Source organism: Macaca nemestrina, chromosome 9 (assembly GCF_043159975.1).
Source record: "Macaca nemestrina isolate mMacNem1 chromosome 9, mMacNem.hap1, whole genome shotgun sequence".
Lineage (NCBI taxonomy): Eukaryota > Metazoa > Chordata > Mammalia > Primates > Cercopithecidae > Macaca > Macaca nemestrina.
Window position 1 is genome coordinate 22,522,497 of NC_092133.1, and position 20,341 is coordinate 22,542,837.

The 20,341-nt window shown below is 48.1% G+C and overlaps 1 protein-coding gene across 2 annotated transcripts in view; it reads right to left on the bottom strand.

Moving 5' to 3' along the window:
- Window positions 1-20,341, bottom strand: part of LOC105466699 (adrenoceptor alpha 2A) — a 66,326-nt gene that overhangs the window by 11,816 nt on the left and 34,169 nt on the right. For both annotated transcript variants that reach the window (XM_071069155.1, XM_071069154.1), the window contains 3 exons: window positions 16,950-17,087; window positions 16,345-16,464; window positions 11,197-12,759 (listed from right to left, as the gene is read on the bottom strand). The gene's annotated coding sequence lies outside the window, so the exon portion shown is untranslated. The remainder of the gene's footprint in view (window positions 1-11,196; window positions 12,760-16,344; window positions 16,465-16,949; window positions 17,088-20,341) is intronic.

A 20,341-nucleotide genomic window follows, 5' to 3' on the forward strand; every position in this document is an offset into this window, starting at 1 on the left:
GGCTGAAAACATTTTTCAGAGGCTTAATTCATAGAATTCCTTTCACCCACTAGTCCACAAAGCATTCCTCATTTTGCCAATTAAAAGTGGTTGCTTCTCTGCAGCTCCCAACCTGGAACACTTTCCCCTTCCTCTGCCTTCTTAGTACAGATGTGAACACCCTTAATACCCCTCTGGACTGGCCTTGGAGGGCCTTGTCCATTGTGGATCCCAACTGAGTTGGGCCCAGTGCTGGAGCCAGACATGCATGATGACACATGGAAGACACAGGAGGAAACCATGAGAAAACGGGATGCTTTGCAGAACATCCTTCCCAGGGATGCTAACAGTGAGAAGATGACCAAATACCCTGTTCCCATCGTCCAGGCCAGAGGGCCAGCAGGGTTGACCCTTACCTGTTGTCTATAACTAACACCAAGGCTGGACCTTGTATCACACAAACCCACGTATTTTCTTAGTCTTATGGAGTCTTTTGCCTTGAAAATATCCAACAGCTGTGCATTCCACAGTCAATTGTACATTAATCATGCATCATAGGGGAAAATGCCATCATTGCTTCCAAATCTGCTAATGTGCAGACAGGCACCCAGCTTCTGAGCTGCAAGGGAAGAGAGGCAGGTCTCCAAATTCCAGCTGGTTCCTTTCGGCTTGCTGTGAAGCCTCAGACATCTGGCTAGGAAGATTGGCTAATGTGCCGTCCCTTGGCTGTGGCATGCTTTTTGATTACATAAAGGTTTGAGCACCACTTGACAAAGCCTCACTTGCTCTCTCCAGCCCTGCGATGATCTGAGACGCCCACCTCAGCTCACCTCTTTTCCTTCTTTTTATTCCTCTTTCTTTCTATTTGTTTCTTTCTTACTGTCTGTCACTCTTTCTGGCTCTCTCTTTCTCTCTCTCCCCCACTCCAACAATTCAGGGCAGTGTACGTCAAAAAAACAAAAGTAGACTGGAAACATTAATTTTTAACAGTTCCTATTTGCTGAAGACCTATTATGCACCAGGGACTTTGCACGCACCGGTTCTAAACATTATCAACACTCTGCCAGCTGAGCGGTATGATCCCCATTTGCAAATGAAGAAACTGAAGCAAATGGAAATTAAGTGACTTTCCCAAGTCATGCAGCTGGGAAGTGGCAGAGCCAAGATTCAAACCCTGATCTGGTTGATTCTCTCATGACACATTCTTTTCTGTTCCACAATCCTATAGGGTCCTCCTATTGGACCTGGGCGATTGCCTGCATCAGCTTCCTTAAGCCCAGAAATGAAAGATGACTCACTAGACAGACCAGGCTAACTCAGGGCAGAGCAGGGGGCAGGGGGGAGGAAGAGGGAGGAAAGAGGACTGGCAGACCAGGAGAGACCTATGAGGGAGGTTTTGCAGAAGGAAACTGTTTGTTGTGAAACGTTTAATTATTGCACTTGGGGGTAATTTATTATCAGGGAAATTAAGTGATTCCATTAGCCTCCTGTCGCTTTCCAAAATAAATCTGTCAGGGCAGGGTGAGGGGGGGAAAGGAAATGAGAGCTTCTGTGTTTTAATTTGTTTTTCTACAGGTTGCCAACTGGAGGTGCGGGCTCCATTGATCCATAGGAAGGGAGCTGGCAGCCATCCTGGGTGAGTCTCTGCTACCCTCAGCCCCTCTGCAGCCACATTTCCATATCGGAACAAAACCCGAGCCCAGCTTTGGAAAGTGGGGCAAGTGCCCAGTCAGCGCAGAAAGAAACTGAAGCCCTGGGAACAACAGACAGCTCTGCCACCAGCTGGATCTGGCACCTTGAGCAACTCACTCCCCAGCTAATAAATGAGGCTCTCAAATGGTACTGCCCCTTCACCCCTAACCTCCTCTCAGTACCAGCTGCACAAGCCTCCAATAATCCTGTGTCTCGGGTACCTTAACACAACATTGAGCTTATAATAAGGGCTCAACCAATGGCAGTGCTCTCCTATCCTTACCACCAGATATTCTTGCTATATCTGTCTAATAGATGTGGCTCTCAGGAAGCAAATTCTATAGCCAGAACAGGAATCCAGGTCTGAGTCCTCAGCCAGCCCACTAAGCCACTGCCCCACACTGTCGTCTACTTCTGTGCCTGCCCAGGAATTACTCTACATACACCTCAATCGTCCTCATAGCAGCAATGTGAAATCCTGCCTCCCTGGACTGTGGGCAATCGAAGACAGGGCACTATTGTTTTATTCTTTATATCTGAACCAGCCCAGGGCCTAAACAAATGCAAAAAACACTTTATTACTTTTCCTAGCCCCAGTGCTTGGCACTCAGCAGGTACCCAATATATATTTGTCGAATTAATAATTCTGTAATATGAGACTTCTCACTTAGCTGAATGGATAACTAGATCTTAACTGAGGGAGAGGACATTGTGCCTTTTTCATGGAAAATCTAAATACGTGGAAAGAAAACAGCTAAGAACAGTCTGCTAATTTTACTAGGGAGAGGCCAAACTGTGCTCCTCTGCCTAAGAGCTTCAATTTCCTCAGCAACTCCACTGTGGCTCTGCAGAGATGAATGCCATCAACTGATAAGGGTGCCAGAGGCCTTGGGTCACTGAAATCTTCTTCCCACAGATGCTCAGCCCTGGCCGTGTCTGCAGGGGGCTGCAATCTTTCTCTGGGCACAGTTTCCTGCTCATGTCCTCATCTATAATATGATAACAGAGTAGCATCACTCAGCCCCTGGAGATGAAAGCAGGAACTATAGGGTACTAAGATCTGTGTTCTGGCCACTGGCAGATCTAGACAACATGCAAGGTCTTCTGAAAGATTTAGCACCCACTGGGGCACTTCAAGATCAGATGCACCAAGTTCAATGCCAAGGGGACCCAATTCTGTCATCTCAGAGGCAGACATGTGACTGCCATTATCAAGATATTACCCCAGCTCCCCATTCATGTCAGGTATAGTGCGGGTGAGACTTCTTCACTGTAGACCCAAGTCTGACTTCACCTCCAGCCCATGACTGCTGTTTGTTCAACAAATCCACAGGTGGGAGGAACACACACCCTAGACATATGGTCTGAGTGGTTTTCTAAGTCAATAAATAGCTTTGGTTACCACAAACCATTCAAACTGGCTGAAGACGTATCTGCCAGGGGAGCCAATGAACACAAGCTGGGAGGGAGATCAAATGCCTAACTCAAGTCCTGCACATCCTGATTCTCACTCTACCTGCAAGGGATGGTAGGGCAGAGTGGGGATGCCATCCCATCTCTTGAATGATCGCTGCCTGGGTTCCCTGTCTATGAGCTAGACAGAGATCATCAGGTGAACTCCCCAAATCAATGTGTCCCAAATTTTAACGTGCACACAAATCACCTGAGACCTTGTCAAAATGCAGATTTTTATATAACAGGACTAGGAAAGGGTCCAAGATTCTTCATTTCTAATAAGCTCTCAGTTGATACTGATGCTGCTGGTCTGCAGACCACACTTCTAATGGCAATGCCTTAAACTCTTTAAGCCTGTTTCATCTGCAAAATAAGGCTAATACTAGTTGCCTCACAAGGTTGTTGGAGATTTGATGAGATAACATACATTAAGCACCCAGCAAAGCATCTCGCACATAATGGAACTACATGTACTACACACAAGTTTTACCTTCTTTGCATTTCCACACAACTCCAGCTGACCCCTGAGCCAGTGGTTCCTGATCTTGTTTGGCTAATAGACTCCTCTGAGAACCTAATAAAAACCTGGGACTCTTTATCAGTCTGGATGGGTTAGGCCGTATAAGCAAAATCCCCATGGTTTAACACAGCCAAAGTTTAATTCCTGCTCCTGCTACATTTCCAGCATGGGTCAGTATGTTCTCTGCTCACTGAAGTCATTCAGAGACTCAGACTAATAGATGTTCCATCTCAATATACAACCCACGATCATGGTGCGATCAAGGTGGAGGGAAGGAGCATGGTGAATCATACATTGCTCTTACAGTGTCTGCCCCAAAGAGACACACATCACTTCCACTCACATTTCAGAGGCCAAAACAAATCCTAGAACAATGCTTCATTTCCAAGGGGCCAAGGAAGTACAATTATATCCTTTGCCCAGAAGATGGAGAGCCAGAAGCATTTGGTACAGAATATAATGATTACCACCAATCTACTTCCCAGGGAAAAGAATGCAAATAGAGGCCGGGTGCGGTGGTTCATGCCTATAATCCCAGCACTTTGGGAGGCTAAGGCAGGTGGATCATGAGGTCAAGAGATCGAGACCATCCTGACCAACATGGTGAAACCCCATCTCTACTAAAAGTACAAACATTAGCTGGGTGTGGTGGTGCATGCCTGTAGTCCCAGCTACTCTGGAGGCTGAAGCAGGGGAATCGCCTCCTTGAACCCAGGAGGCGGAGATTGAGGAAAGCCGAGATCACACTACTGCACTCCAGCCTGGCAACGGAGCAAGACTCCATCTCAAAAAAAAAAAAAAAAAAAAAAAAAATGCAAATATAGAAGCATGCCTATAACTCCAAGAGGTCCACAGACCTGTTCACTTCCTGAGCCCTGTTCACCCTTAATACTGTCTGAGTGTGACCAAGGAGATTTGGGGAGAAATGGTGCTCATTCGTTAATTGAGCAAATGTGATTGTCTACTATGACCAGTACATGTTGTGTGGGCAACAAGATAGACCAGGTCCACACTTTCACAAGGCTTATATTCTACAGGGAATACAAAGACAGTAATCAGGAAATTACAGCAGATAGTAAGTGCCCTCAAGGTAATATACATAGCATGATGTAATGAAGAGTTACTGGGAGGTAGGAGGGACTGACTCTTGATATCTTGATAATGATATCAAGATATGATATCTAATATCTTGATAATGGCAGTCACATGTCTGCCTCTGAGATGACAGAATTGGGTCCCCTTGGCATTGAACTTGGTGCATCTGATCTTGAAGTGCCCCAGTGGGTGCTAAATCTTTCAGAAGACCTTGCATGTTGTCTAGATCTGCCAGTGGCCAGAACACAGATCTTAGTACCCTATAGTTCCTGCTTTCATCTCCAGGGGCTGGGTGATGCTACTCTGTTATCATGTTATAGATGAGGACATGAGCAGGAAACTGTGCTCAGAGAAAGATTGCAGCCCCCTGCAGACATGGCCAGGGCTGAGCATCTGTGGGAAGAAGATTTCAGTGACCTAAGGCCTCTGGCACCCTTATCGGTTGATGGCATTCATCTCTGCAGAGCCACAGTGGAGTTGCTGAGGAAATTGAAGCTCTTAGGCAGTGGAGCACAGTTTGGCCTCTCCCTAGTAAAATTAGAGGTCAGAGAAGGTCACACTGACCAGTGAAGCTCAAGGATGAGAAAGAGCCGTACATGTGCTGAGCTAGAAGAAAATTATTCCAGGCAAAAGGAATAGCAAGTGCAAAGGCCCAGTGATAGAAAGAGATCACTGTGCTGGATGAATAGGCGAAGGCCAGTGTGGCAGGGGCTTTGTGAATGAAGTGGTCAGTGACAGGAGATGTGGTTGGAGGTGAGCTCAGAGAGGTGAGTGGGGGATCGCTTGTGCAGAACCTGGGTAAGTGTTCATGGCCTGACCCAGATCCTTGGGTATCCTTCCCCCATGGCAAGGGGAGTCGGAGGTGATCCTGAAGCACATGGGGAAAAGTCAGTTGTACTCGCAGGACAACACAGCCTGAAGCTGAGGCCAAGGCCCTGAGGGTAAATGACACTAGTGCTAAACCCAACAACCTAAGGTACAAGACCCTCCATAAACACCCACCGTCTCAGTCTTCTCTCTCCCCCTGCAGGACCCAGCTTGAAAGCTCCCTCTGGAACTCAATATATCTCTCTTTTCTCCTGTACAAAGACCCACACTGCCTTCCTCTCCTCCCCAGTCTATGTCAGACTGGCCTCCCTATCTCCAGTTTCCTCCTCTCTTCCCTCCAGGCCGTTATGATGGTCTTCCTCCTTAGAATACTGTTACATGTCATCCCTACATGAACATGAACTGCTCTTCCTGTAGAAAACAGCATAAATCCCACCTCCTCTGATATTCTAAGGACCATTTGCAGCTGAGGCCAACTGGCCTATTGAATTTTTTACTTCTCCCAAGCAGCCTTGATTTGGCCTAGTGGCATTGGTTACTATTACACCCAAAATTCTCATCTCTCCAAGGAAACTGCAAGCTCTTAGAGGGCAAGAATGATATAACTGAGCAGGTGTCCTCCTCACTCACCCGCCAGAGTGCCTAGCTCAGAGATGGTACTCAGGAAATGGCTTGATTCCTGAAGGCAGAGGCAGCAAACTGGGAAATGTGCTGACTCTGCCCTCTGTGCCCAGCCACCACATTTGTCCAGGCAGCTTGCTTAGCAGGGCCTGGAGCTGACAGGGGCTCAACCAATGCTGGTGGAATAAACCGCCAGATCCATCTTGGCTTGGAGATTTGGGATGGATGAGCTGACACCTTTGAGCCTCAGTTTCCTCCTGTCTAAACTAAGGATGATGTGAGTTCCTTCCTCATGAGGCCGTTGTGAAGATCAAATGAAACATGAATGGGTTTTGTGAACCGTGGAGTCCTCACATATTATGAGTGGCTGAATGAGCCCCTGGTCAACAGCACAGTGGACACCACACCCAGTGGAGAAGGATGTGAACCAGAGGGCTGAGTGGAGCACATCCTGCTTCCTACCAAAGCAGGTCAACCAAGAGCAAAGAGTAACAACAGGGTCGCATTCCAGGGAAGGGCGTCTAAGCTTTGAAGGATGAGTGTCTTCTATCCCACCATGTCTCACATCAATTCTGCTTGCCCTCTAATGCCTTCCCCTGGTCTTATGGGAAGACGGGAAGGAGAGGTGGCCGGTCAGGTCGGGAGGGAGGCCTGGGTGGTGAAGTTTTATATTGCATTCTTGGTCCCCAGCCTCCTTCCACCTTCCTTGCTTTTTAGAGAGCTTATTTAAGTTGGGTTGCCCTCCAGAGGCCTGCTCTGGCTTCCTGCATATTCTGTCATTCAGAGAACCCTGGGCTCTGAGGAGGATCAGGAAAGGTCAGCGAGTCCTTCATATGCTCAGAACAAGAGGGTCCAATCCTCCCAAGCAGAGAATGATGCAGAAAATGGTTCAGGAGCCAAACTGTTTCCTGAAGTCCAACACCGTTGTCAGCACCTCCACATCCAGGAAACATTCCACAGGCACACAGGCCTGAGTGGAATTCAGGCTCTGCCATGTACCAACTGTATGACCCTGGGCAAGTCCCTTAATCCTTCATAGGTTCGGTTTGCTCCTAATACCTACTACTTAAGATTGCTGTAAGAACATATCGAGAGAATGCTTGCAGAGCAGTTAACATAGTGTCTGGCAATGTATTTTAGCGATTTTCACGATTATACCATCAAGGCACAGTTGTAGGATTTGACCTACAGAGGACTGGAAGCTCCAATCTTTAGTGTTCACTCACAGACCCCCACCCCCAGTAGGGAAAGAGCCACCATTCTATAATGCCTGTCCCTGAGACACTTGGGAATCTCCACCATCACCCGTGCCCACTCCCCATACTCTCAGAGTAGCCACTGGATCAAGATGTCTTAGTTCAGAACAAACAGGAAAACGTCTACCCTGGCATGTTCCCAGACCTGATTGCTCACGCCATGGCCACACTTTGCCACTCCTCTTATAATTAGAAACTGAGGGAGACGGCAGGGCAGAAGGCAGAGATTTAAAACATTTTTATCCCAAAGCCATGCCCAAGTCCAGGCACACACTCAACACCCACCACGGAAATCTCACCCTGTCAGCTGGTGAACCAAAAAGCACATCTGTCTCCCCCAACATTCATGCAGAAAAGTAACGTTGTGCTGGTCACCTACATGCCTCTCTGAATCTCTCAAAGGCAGAGGAAGATTACGCCTCTGCATCTTTAGAGACCCAACGCCTTACAAACAGTGCACATGCAATAAATGCTTGTTCAATTTAATTGCATTGAAAGAATCCTATTCTCTCCATAGGTGCAGAGAGCAGCAAGCCCTACCTAGGAGAACCGCTCCCTAAGAACCCCATCCCCTGAGGCAGATGCACATCCAGCCTGGTGAGCAACCTTTCTGCTCCACACAGGGGTTTAGTCTTGGGTTATTGGTTACCTGCTCACAACTGCCCCTCTATCTGGCCTTACACACTTCTGAAGAGTGGAGATGATCTGTCTTCTGGAGCAGAGGGAGTAGAGGCATCAGTATGAGGTGCTGGCTACTCTCCATTTGCCCTTCCAGAGCCTCCCTCCACTTTGCTCTGCTCTGCTCTGTGTCCAGGGAAGCCAAACTCCATGAACTGCATCAACAAGGTTTCCCTGGTGTCTGACTTCCAGAGGGTTTCAGCCAATGAGAGGTGCTAAGAGGAGATCAGAAGGTGGGAGGAGAGACACATCAGGGTATTTATTTCCCCAACTCCCTCCCTGATGGGCCAGAGCTTGTTTGGGCTGCATTCCTCTACCCAAGGGCATAGCTCCTGTCAGGTGGCCCTCTCCTTTGCTTTAGCTCTCCTGCCCCTAAACTCTACAGGCACAGGTGTAGCAATGGTTTTCTGCTGTAACTAATCCTGGCATCCTTCATCATCCCTTGTTAGTGTCCTTTAACTCTGCCCACTCTTTGTAAATAGTCCCCTCACTGAATTCTCCTCAATTACAATCCAAGTGTCATGTGCTTCCTGCCAGAATCTTAACAGATAGACCTGGAAATCTGAAGAGCTGAGTTCTAGTGCTGGCACTGTGGCAGCTACATGCCTTTTGCAAGGCCCGTCCCTTCTAGGTTCTCTTCCTCTGCAAAATGGATGACATAACTAAGAGTCTGTAAGTCCCAGGTTCCCTAGGACAGTGCTGTAGCCATAGATGGTGCTGGAAACTATTTGATCAAAGGCTGCTATGGTGCGGAAAGGAGAGAGTGTCTGGTGAGTGCAGGGGTATCAAGTGCAGGAGTATACTGTGTTGTACATTGGCAGAAACAATCAGTGCCAGAGGAAACTGTTTTCCAGAAACCTATGTTAGTGCTTTAAGTGGCTGAAATGGCAGAGAAGTTTGGCTGTGTATAGGTGTATAGAAACAAGAGAACAATGGCTAAGAGCATGGCATGAGACAGAACAGTCCTGAGTTCAGGTCTCAACTGCCATTGCCTTATTTTGTGACCACTGAAAGCCCTTTCACCCCTCTACATTCCCCTCCCTTACATGTAAAATGGGGGTGATATGAACACCTCCCTGAAGAGGCTGATATGAGAGTGAGAAATAGATGCATAGCATTTACCACAATGCCTAACACAGTGAGTGCCACATAGTGGGAATAAATACTACCTATCACAATAAAAAAAGGCCTTTGTGGCCAGGTACAGTGGCTCATGTCTGAAATCCCAGTGTTTTGTTTGGGAGGTCAAGATGGGAGGATTGCTTGAGGCCAGGAGTTTGAGATGAGCCTAGGCAATATAGCGAGACCCCCATCTCTCCAAAAAATGAAAAATTTAGCTAGGCGTGGTGGTGCACACCTGTAGTTCCAGCTACTCAGGAGGCTAAGGTGGGTGGGAGGATCACTTGAGCCTGAAAAGTCAAGGTTATAGCGAACCGTGACTGCACCACTGCACTTCAGCCTGGGTAGCAGAGCAAGATCCTGTCTCAAAAACAAAGAAAAAAAAAAAAAAAAAAAAAGGAGGAAGGGAGTCTTGTGACCAATCAGATGAACTGAAAGGCAAAATGCCATTGTGTAAGAACAAGAAAGGCCAGAGAAACTACTCAATCCTATGGCCCAACATAAGTGACAGAAGATAAAAATTCAAATTTACTAGGTGTTATGTTAGAGGAAACAAAAGCAACGCTCAATAATCACCCCTACTCTCTTTCTAGGGAAATTTCCCAACTTCAGAGCAATGAATATGAGTCCAAACAAAGCATGGCAGTACCAAAGGACTGAGGAGGCAGAAAACAGACTTCAAGGCAGCTGAAGCAACTGAGGGTTGCAGGGCAGGATATCATGGAGGGAAAAGCTGAGGACAGAGTCTAGAAGTCTTGCACCCTGGAAGTTGAAGACTGAGGAGTGGGCTGTATATGTTCAGGGTGTAACTATCTAGGTCTTATCAGAGAATGCCTACTACAAGTTTGAAAGCATAATAGAGAGGCTGAAGAGTGCTGGTGGACATTAGCGCTGTGACCCACACCTCATTAACATGCTGAGTACCCAAACAAGATATCAGACTTAAAGGAATCAAAGGAAAATATCCTAATTCATAAACAAATGGCTATCTCAACAGGAAGAAAAATGAGAGCTGTACCATTGCTAATGCAAAAATTGTACTAGATGGGTTTAACATCAAATAGGAGATAGCAGAAGAAAGAGTTAACAAACTAAACAATCCATTTGAAGTATTAATCTGAAGAACAGAAAGAGATTAAAGAAAAATAACCAGAGCCTCGATAACTAATAGGAAAATATCAAATGACTTTGTATGTCTATAATTTGAATGCTAGAAGAAAAGAGAATGGGAATTTTTCCAGGAAAATCTTTGGAGACATTAATAGAAAAAAAATTCCAAATTTGGTGAAAACTATTGACTTACAGAACCAAGAAGCTCAGTGTTTTACCCTGTTTTTTTCAAGTAGGGTAAGAAAATTAGAAATAAAACCACAAAACAGCAAAACCTGACACACGATATTTGAACGGCTGAAAGCCTCCCTTGCCTCACTCTGCCCCAACCCCTCCTCCTCCTAACCAGTCTGATTGGGACATTGCTATGACCTCAGAGTTGCCCTGGGCCAAGCAGCAGAGTTGAAGGAGAGGTACCCTTAAGCTTGGTCACCAGGGAGATAGGTACCAAGAGGATCCAGAGCCATGGGAGCAGTAGGCATGGGTGTAAGCATGTGAGATGTGACTGAATAACCCAGGTCAGAGCCCAGGTGTACATCACTGTCCATCTCTGCAGAGAAGAGCCCAATGAGAGTTATAGGATAAGGAACACTATCTATTTCTTCAGATAAATAAGGGTTGTCCCTCGGTAAAACATCAGCCAGGCTTCCCTCTGTGTTCATCCATCTCCTCTGACCCCTAGAGCCAAGTCTGCTTAAAACTGTAAATTCTGACTCCAGAAAAGAGAAGGTACGGTAGGGTTCTCCAGAGAAAAAGAACAAACAGCAGAGAGAGAGAGAGAGAGAGAGAGAGAGAGAGATTAATAGAGAGGGGAAAAAGATGTATTGTAAATAATTGGCTTACATGAAAGTGGTAGGCGGGCAGGTTGGAGATCCAGAGAAGAGTTGTAGTTCAAGTCCAAATGCAGTTTTCTGGCAGAAATCCTTCTTCTTCAGTCTTTTTATATTAAGGGGGAGGTCAGTTTTTTTGTTTTTTTTGTTTTTTTTCTATTAAGGCCTTCAACTGATTGGAAGAGGCCCACCCACGTTATAGATAGTAATCTGTTTCACTCAGCCCACTGATTTAAATGTTAATCTCATCTAAAAAATACCATCATAGAAATATCTATAATAGTGTTTAATCAGGTGTCTGGGTACCATGGCCTAGCCAGGTTGACTCATAAAATTAACCAGCATACTATCGTTCTGACAAAATGTGCCTCCTGCAGGAAGGGCCCGTGCAGGACAAAGATGAGCCTGAGGGCAGTACCAACTAAGAGTATAGAGAAGGGGCTGTGACAGCAAAATCTAACGTGCTCCAAGGCAGCATCAACGGAAGTAAAAGGGCCCATTTCCTTCCAAGGAGACTAGACCCAGAGCTGCTCCAACTTAAGCATGTATGTGAACCACCGGCCTCCTGATCCAGGAGGTCTGGATGTGGGCGTGAGAGTCAGCAGTTCTCACAAGGCCCTGGTGGCTGCCTGTGCCACTGTTCTCTGGGCCATACTTTGAGTAGCAGGGTAGAGGACCTCAGAGCCTAGATTCCTAGGTCTCATCCCAGCTCTACTCCTCATTTGCTATGTAACTTTGAGCAAGTGAGGTACTTAACCTTCCAGAATCTCAGTGTCCTCTTTGATCAAGTGGGAGGTAACAATATTGACTTCGAAAGGTGATTGTGAGATTAAAAGAGAAAATGAACATGAAGTATGTGGATAGAGTTTGAGCTCAATAAAAGCTCTTAGCTGCTATCATTATTATGGGCACCTGATTTTTAAAGAGTACATGTTAGGTAGGATATAAATAAATCTTATATTTGGTGATCCGCATGAGGAAAGGACCTAAACATACAGCCACAGGAAGAAACGTTGATAAAATTGAAACCATTCACCCTGGAGAAGAACAGATGTAGGAAGGAGGTGGGAGGGAAGTGGAGGCCCAAAAGAGGTGATGAAAGGCTTCCTAAACAGACTTGAAATGGAGTGTTCATGGAAATAAAATGAGAATTATCCTCTCCATGAAATTAACAAAGACCAAGATGTGGAGCTTCCTGGTAAGTCAAAATGAGATCAGTGACAAAGCCTGGGAGTATCCAAATCTGACCAGAAATGAAGAAGGTTGTGTGGACTGATTGTCCACCTACCACCAGAGGCACAGCAGCAGATTGTGCCACCACCCCTTCACCAGAAAGCCAACAGGCTGGTGCAACAGATTCGTGTGACAACTGCCCACACCCTCCAAGCACTTCCAGAACTCCAGAGCAGCTCTGTCGATGGCTCTCCCAGAGCATGGCCTCCTTCCTGCACGCAGAGTCCCAGCACTCCAGCTCTGCTGTCCAAGGGCCACTCCTGGGGGACAGTTGGCACATTCCAAGCTTAGTCATGATGCGTCAGACAATTCATTCAGATATCTTCAATTCCATTACCAGGCCCTGTGGGAGCCAAATGGGAAAAAGAATCAATGCATATGTTGGCCAGGGAAGTGGCAGTGTCCAAACAGCCTGCCCCCATGAAAACACTGGCCTGTCCTTTCCCCAGACCCCCAGGCCAGGGCTACCATGTTGCCAGGACAGTCAGAGAGTCACACTATCCCATCTGACAACCACTGGTACACAGGCCATCTGCTCCATGGCCTCAGGGTTGCCCTCAGGCCTCCTCCCCATGCTTCAGCAGTAGCAGTGGCCCCCAGGAGCAGCCCCACTCTGCTGCCCTCTCTGGAGCCTCCACATTGCTGCGCATTGCCCATGTACTTGTGAGGTCATTGAACCTCTTGGAACCTCAGTTTCTTCATCTGAAAAATGAGAACAAGAATAAGAATAATACCGGCCGGGCGCAGTGGCTCAAGCCTGTAATCCCAGCACTTCGGGAGGCCGAGACGGGCAGATCACGAGGTCAGGAGATCGAGACCATCCTGGCTAACACAGTGAAACCCTGTCTCTACTAAAAAAATACAAAAAACTAGCCGGGCGAGGTGGCGGGCGCCTGTAGTCCCAGCTACTCAGGAGGCTGAGGCAGAAGAATGGCATAAACCCGGGAGGCGGAGCTTGCAGTGAGCTGAGATCCAGCCACTGCTTCCAGCCTGGGCAACAGAGCGAGACTCCATCTCAAAAAAACAACAACAACAACAACAACAACAAAGAATAAGAATAATACCTACCTCACAGGAATGTCATGAGGTTAAAAGAGATAAAGATACATAAAACATTTAACCTGATTCTTGGCATTTGGTACTGCAGAAATGTGGGCGTTACTCCCCGTGAGCGATATCCTACCCTGCCACAGAGGAGGCGCTAAGCAAGTGTTCGTCAAATTGAATCATGCTGGAGAATACTCACGGCTCCCGGGTCAAGTCCAAATGCAGTTTTCTGGCAGAAATCCTTCTTCTTCAGTCTTTTTATATTAAGGGGGAGGTCAGTTTTTTTGTTTTTGTTTTTTTTTCTATTAAGGCCTTCAACTGATTGGAGGGGGCCCACCCACGTTATGGATGGTAATCTGTTTCACTCAGTCCACTGATTTAAATGTTAATCTCATCTAAAAAAGACCATCATAGAACTATCTATAATAGTGTTCAATCAGGTGTCTGGGCACCATGGCCTAGCCAGGTTGACTCATAAAATTAACCAGCATACTATCGTTCTGACAAAATGTGCCTCCTGCACATTTTGCAGATACTGGCATCGGAGAGGCAGTCACCTCCCTCACTTCCTCACCCTTGTCAGCAGGAGCCAAGGCCAGGAAGCTGGGGCCTCACCCTCTAAGCCCTACCAAGGGAGACAGGAGCTCTGCAGGGTTGCAGAAGCCCACAGCTTATACCAAGGAAGCTGCTTCAAATCACATCTCCTTCCAGGCACCTCCCCAGCCAGCCTTGCTCCCAGCTCTGTCAGGCTCAAGCAGCTTTAGCCTGAACGGTCTAGCCTCTGCCTGACCCTTCCCTGCCCTCGATTAAACGGCCACCCCCGCCCACTGTCGGACCTATGGATTGGGACAGACCTGAGGGTGGCTATGGCCTTGGACCCCCTAATCCCCAGCCAGCCTGGGCTCCTGCCACTAGGCTTATTTGGGACACTCAGTTAACAGTTGGAGATCTGTCATGTGCCAGGTTGTGTGCCAGGAACAGGGGAGAACCAGTACTTGGGGTGCAGAGGGAGGCAGGGAGATGGCAGCACCAACACCTGTTGCCTGGGGTGGCTAGGCAGGGCCACAGGGACCTCTCACAGATTCTGAAACAACGTGGATTCATAGGGCTCCTGGAAATGCTTCCGTGGGGACACAGGGCACGTTCCTCAGAGAGGAACTTACAGACTGGTGGAGGAGATGTGCTCCTGGCAGAGGACAGAGACAGGGAAACATGGGTCAGTACTGGTGGGGTGGCAGGCGTGAGCCCCTGAAGCAGGGAAACATTTGTGGAGGGTCCTTCAGTGCCTGGAATCTGAAACTGGCAGCCCAGGATGCTCAGAGAAACACTGACTGGGAAAGGAAGGCATGCGCCTGCAGGTGCTGCTGTGTCCCGGAAGCTTCCATAGAGTAGAGGGCGATCTTAGAGCTCACCACCTCCACCAAAGCCCACCCTGAGGGGAAGGGCGGGCATCATCTCAACCTCCTCCCTCCTTCAGAGCTGGAGACTCCAAATCACTCAGACACCCACCCTCCTCTCTGCACAAGCCTGCCAGAGGGCCATAGGGACAGGGCTCCTTGTAGGGGGGCTGGGCCATCACACCCACATCTGAATGCTGCACCCTGGGGGTGGGCATCCCAGGGACAGAGCCGAGAGAGCCTCGGGTTGGGTGGAGCTGGAGCTCCTGAGCCTGAAGGGGGAACCTGCCCGGCCCTGGACTCCTTGATATGAGAAACGATAAATTTCCTCACTGACTATGCCCCTTGACTCAGAGTTTTCTTACTGATAGCTGCAGGCCTTCTGAGAGATATGGGGACCCCATCTCCTCTTCTCTCCCTATGTCATGCTTGAGAAACATCCAGAGCCTATCCAAACTAGGGTTGCCAAACAAAACTAGGTTTAGCAAATGAAAATGCCGGGTGCCCTGTTAGATTCGAATTTCGGGTAAACAATGAGTGATTTTTCTAATATATTATGTTTCGTGCTATACTTGAGGCATACTTATACTAAAAACATTACCCATTGTTTATCTGAAATTCTATTTTAAGCAGGCACCCTGTATTTTATGTGGCAACCCTACCCCAATCCCCTCCTTTCTCTCGCCTGGCAGCAGACTACGCTCCAAAATGGTTTGTCATCCAGAGAGGCTTCTGACATGGCACCCAGGCATCTCCTGAGGCAGCCTGGGAGGGGTCAGAGAGCCCCACTGACCCCCCAGCACCTCCTCATAGCTGTGGGTTAGGGCTGGAGGGGGACCAATAAATGGCCTTCTCTTGCCTGCTAGGTCCTAACAATGGTGAAGAGAGAGAAGTGAAGAGGAGGAGAGACTGAAATATCACTTTAGCAGCTGAGAAAGTTGATTTGGGGGAATAGGGCTGAGAGCTGCAAGCACCTGAGTCTTCTGATATCAAATCCCAGAACTAGACAAATCACCTACTCCATTCCCGCAGCCCTGAACCCTCCCAGTCCTGCTCCAGGGCAGCTCAGGCAGGGGAGGGAGGCTGCCATTCTCCTGGCTCACTCCGTGACCAACAATAGTAGCAACCCAGGCACCCTGCAGGCAGGAGAAAAAGGTGAGGGTTCCTGAGACCTGTTTGTTCTCCCAAATTCACCTATCAGCTAAATCATTTATCCTTCCTATCGCCTTGGGAGAAGAGAAGTCAGGAATATTGGGCTAATGACAGGACTCCACGTGGAGGCATCCACCGCTCTCATTGGCAGCACCAAGGGAGCCCTGTCGGTCCCACTGGTGGCAGGCCACTCACAAGGGCACCCTTTGATGAGCCAGCCTGAACCATGTAGTTACCAGTCAAAATAAGTCCTGGCCAACAAACACAACTCACTTCCCAACCTATGCATGCCTCAGTTTCCTCATCTGTGAGATGGGGAGAAGAGCACTCACCTGGGCTCATTCATGGGTAAGCCTGCAGCACGCCTGCCTGGCACGCAGAGAGGGCTCACGAGGGCTATGGCCATTACCATCCCTGGCTCTGGCATGGGGTGACGAAGCAAGCACGAGGCCCTTGAAGGGGAGAGAAGAGAGGAAGAAAGGGAGAGTTTAGCTGGGCTAGTGTAAGACCTCTGCTTGGAGCGCTGCTGGGGGTCATGCAGTTTCAAGGACGAAGAGAGATAAACAGATGAAGACACCAGGCTGGCCTCCCAGGTGAGGTCGGTGTGGAAGCAATGAATGGGGGAAGCACCCTGTCCCCAGCACACCCATAGAACCAGATGCTCTCAGGGTGCTGACAAGCTCGAGATACAGGAGCTGAGGCCACTTCCTGGGGAAGTGCGGAGACTGGTACAGCTAGCTGGGAGCTTGGAACCCCCACCAGGCAGGCTGTGACTCAGAGGGTGGCTCCAGGCCCAGCCGGAACAGGGATGTTCACCGGGACCCAAACAGAAACCACAATAGACTAATGGGCAGAGACAAGGAGGGAGGATAAAGGGCAGCGGTTGTCACACGGATACCCCGAGTTCATGCTGGATTTCAGGCCTACTAACACTTACCCTCGGTAGTCCATTCAATGAAAGTTGATTGTCTCATCTGCTGTGGGCTATGGGGATAAAAGAGTTGCAGCAGCTATGCCCCAGCCTCTGTGGGACAGCGTTCTTACACATGAAGCAACTGCACATTGTGGAAAGTGCCTGAAGGAAACATAAGTGCTGAGATAAAGAATCATAGGGAGTGTGGCTTTCTTGGGTGGTCAGGGGCCTCACCAAGAAGTGACATGTGCACTGGGCTCTAATGGAAATGAAAGCTCCAGCGCTGGGAAGAACTTTTCAGGCAGAAGACACAGCAAGTGTGAAAGCCCTAAGGGGGAAAAGGGCAGGAGGATTTAGGCAGCAAGGCCGGTGCCCAGCCCTGCGCTGGTGTGAGGAGCAGCTCAGTCCAAGGCTGGGGTGACACCTGCTGGGCAAAGGGCCAAGAGTGGGATCAGGGGCATGGTCAGGACGATGGCTCCTAAGCGTCCACTCATTCTGAGGGAGTCAGTCACCACAGGGTAGGAAAGCATGGTGGGACAAAGTGTCGCTGAGAGACCACTTGTGAGGCCGAGGTCCTCAGAGGTGGACAGCTCCCTGAGGGCTGGAAGTCTCCAGAAGGCTTCTTGAGAAACATCCTGGGGGACCCCATTTGGACAGGTTGGAGGTGTCAAACGGATGTGAGCAACAAAAGACAGCGGTGACCCCTGTGCAGCAGAGAAGAAACTGGTTCGCCACAGGGTAGAGATGGGGTCATAGGAGGAATCTTCCTTGTACTTTCTGAAGAAAAGGGAAAGGATAAGAAAAACCACAATATTTGTTAGCTGCCCACTCATCTCCCGGCCCTCTTTTCCTCTTCCTAACTGAACCCTGGTTGGCCCTGGACCAGCCACCTGCTTTCCATGTACACACACACACACACTCGTATTCTCTGGAGGAAATGAAGCCTCCAGTTCGAGGGGTAGGCCCCACTGCCTCACACCAACCAGCATATTCCATCTCCTGGCCAGAGTCATCGGTCCCAAAGACAGCCTGTGACTGAAGCCCGTCTACTCAGAGGGATCACCAGGCCGTGGCTCGGTCTATGAATTCAGCCATGAAGCATGGGGCTACTGGCAGTCATTGTAGACAAGAATAGAGGGGTGGAAAGGACTAGGTCTCTGGTGACATTATTGAGGCCCTGGACCAACCAATCCTGCAACCCACCCACCTCTGGACTTTCCAGTTGCATGAACCAAACACCACCTTTCATGTGATTAAACCTGTTTGCATTGAGCGTTCTATTCCTTACAATGACAGCAACAGTTTGCAGACATCTAGTATGTACTGGGCACTGAATTAAATATTGATGCATACTGTTTCATTCAGGAATCATCCTTCTCACTCTTCAGAAGGGAAACCTAAGGCTCAGGACATGCAGTAACCTGCCTCAGGTCACACAGCTGGATGTAGAAGGCCTGACTCCAGGCCTGGATCTGGGCCTGGGCTCCTACCCCCCGAGTTCCTTCAGTCCCTCAGGGACCAGCTTTCAGGGACCCATAGCTGAGGGTCTGAAGCCACCCTAAGTTAGAGACCTTACATCAGACACTACTGAGGGACTTTGAACTGAGGATTTTGAGAGCTCTAAGCCTTGTTCAGAGAAAGTTGGGCAGGGCAGAGGCCTAGGCTTTGGGCAGCTGAGACCTAGGTTTCAATTCCAGAACCCCACTTAGCGGCCATGTAACCTTGGGCAAGTTACTTGCCTTCTTCAGCCTTAGTTTCCCCATGTGTGAAGTCAGGTTGAATTAAATCCCTATTATCTCATTACTTTAAAATACTTAAGTATAAACAATGTGAAGGAAATGTAGACGTGTGGATAAATTTACTTTCATCTTTACCCTAAGAAAAAGAGTAAACAGTTGAGATTCCCTGTCAGGAACACATGCTCTAGAAGGTGCTATCAAGGACTTCAACTACCTTTATCTAAATTCACACCATAGGGTTTATAGCCTAACCTCATGTAGGTCAGACACACTTGTCCTGGGTAAATAACAGGGGTCAAGAATTGGGGCTGGTTAGAAAGACTGTCCAGCATTCTGGCCTTTGCATAAACAGGGTTCAAGCATGCAGAAACCCAGGGGCCCAGCACAGCTCTGGGACTAGAATTCCCTTTGGTTCTGTGTGCCCCAACCCGTACGTGATGGAGGGGTCTGCCACCTGGTGTTCCTAGAAGGATGGCAGGTTCTGCCACCAAAACACTGTTTCCTTCTCCTGGAGTGTTCTTACACATGGTGCTTGTCCAAATGCCAAGGACTTTCTGCACTCACAGGCATGGGGGTGAGGCTTTGGTGGACACTTACCTCTCATTGGTGGAATTTCACATGGTGGAATCTGGCCTGAGACTGACTTTCACTGCTGCACATCTCCGTAGCAAGAGGAAGATGTCAAGCTCCAGCCCAACAGGGTTTATTGGAAGCTATGCATCAAAACCAAAAATCCTGACAACTGTTGAATGGTCACCATGATTTAGATTCCTTCCCAGCTACTCCTTCCAAGTTGTTGGGAGGATAAAGACGCATGAAATACCAGCAAATGTTGTTATTTTCATCATTCTTGCTATTATTCAGGCCTCTCTCTTCTTTAATCAAAGAATGTATCTATGATGAGGAGAGGTGCTGAGAAGTGGAGGGAGGAGGAAAGATGGGGGTTGTGTTTTGAGATTTAGAAGGGCACAGTGTGTCCAGCCAACACTCCCAGCCCCCAGAGGTTGCAACATGTGTTAAATCTCAGGACACATGAGGCTCTTCCACTGGAGACAAGAGGCCATGAAGGCCCTCCACACCCAATCTCATGGTCATAGACAAACTAGGCTACCAGAGCCCTTCCTTCTGCCACCCTCCAGTGACACATGACATTGAGATATGGCTGTTTTGGTGTGGGGACACTTTGTCATGGAGACACTCCAATAATGATTATTAGAATCATAACATCAGCAATAAGTGTATTGTACCTGGTACCTAGTAAATGAAATGAGGGTTAGCTGGGTTCCTTCTGTGAATATTCTCATAACAGGATACTGTGTGGAATATTCAATGGGGAAATTGAAGTTTTAAAAACTAAGAAATTTGCCCACTCACAGAGAAAATGGCAATTGGGATTTGAATGCAGGCAGTCTCATTCCAGCATCTACATTCCTAACCACTGGTCTATAAAATACTAACACAATTAGGGGTGGAGGGTGACGTTACAAGAGTAGACAAGCTGATTTTAAAGTTCGTGTAGAAAAGTAAACCAACATATCCATAGAAACAGAAAAAGAGGAGCTATGAAAAAGAGCATGCTATCTATTCCCAGTAATCAGAGTGTCACTGGCATATGCTCAGACAAATATCCCAATAGAACAGAATAAAAATGTAAGAAATAGACCCCGCTATGTGTGA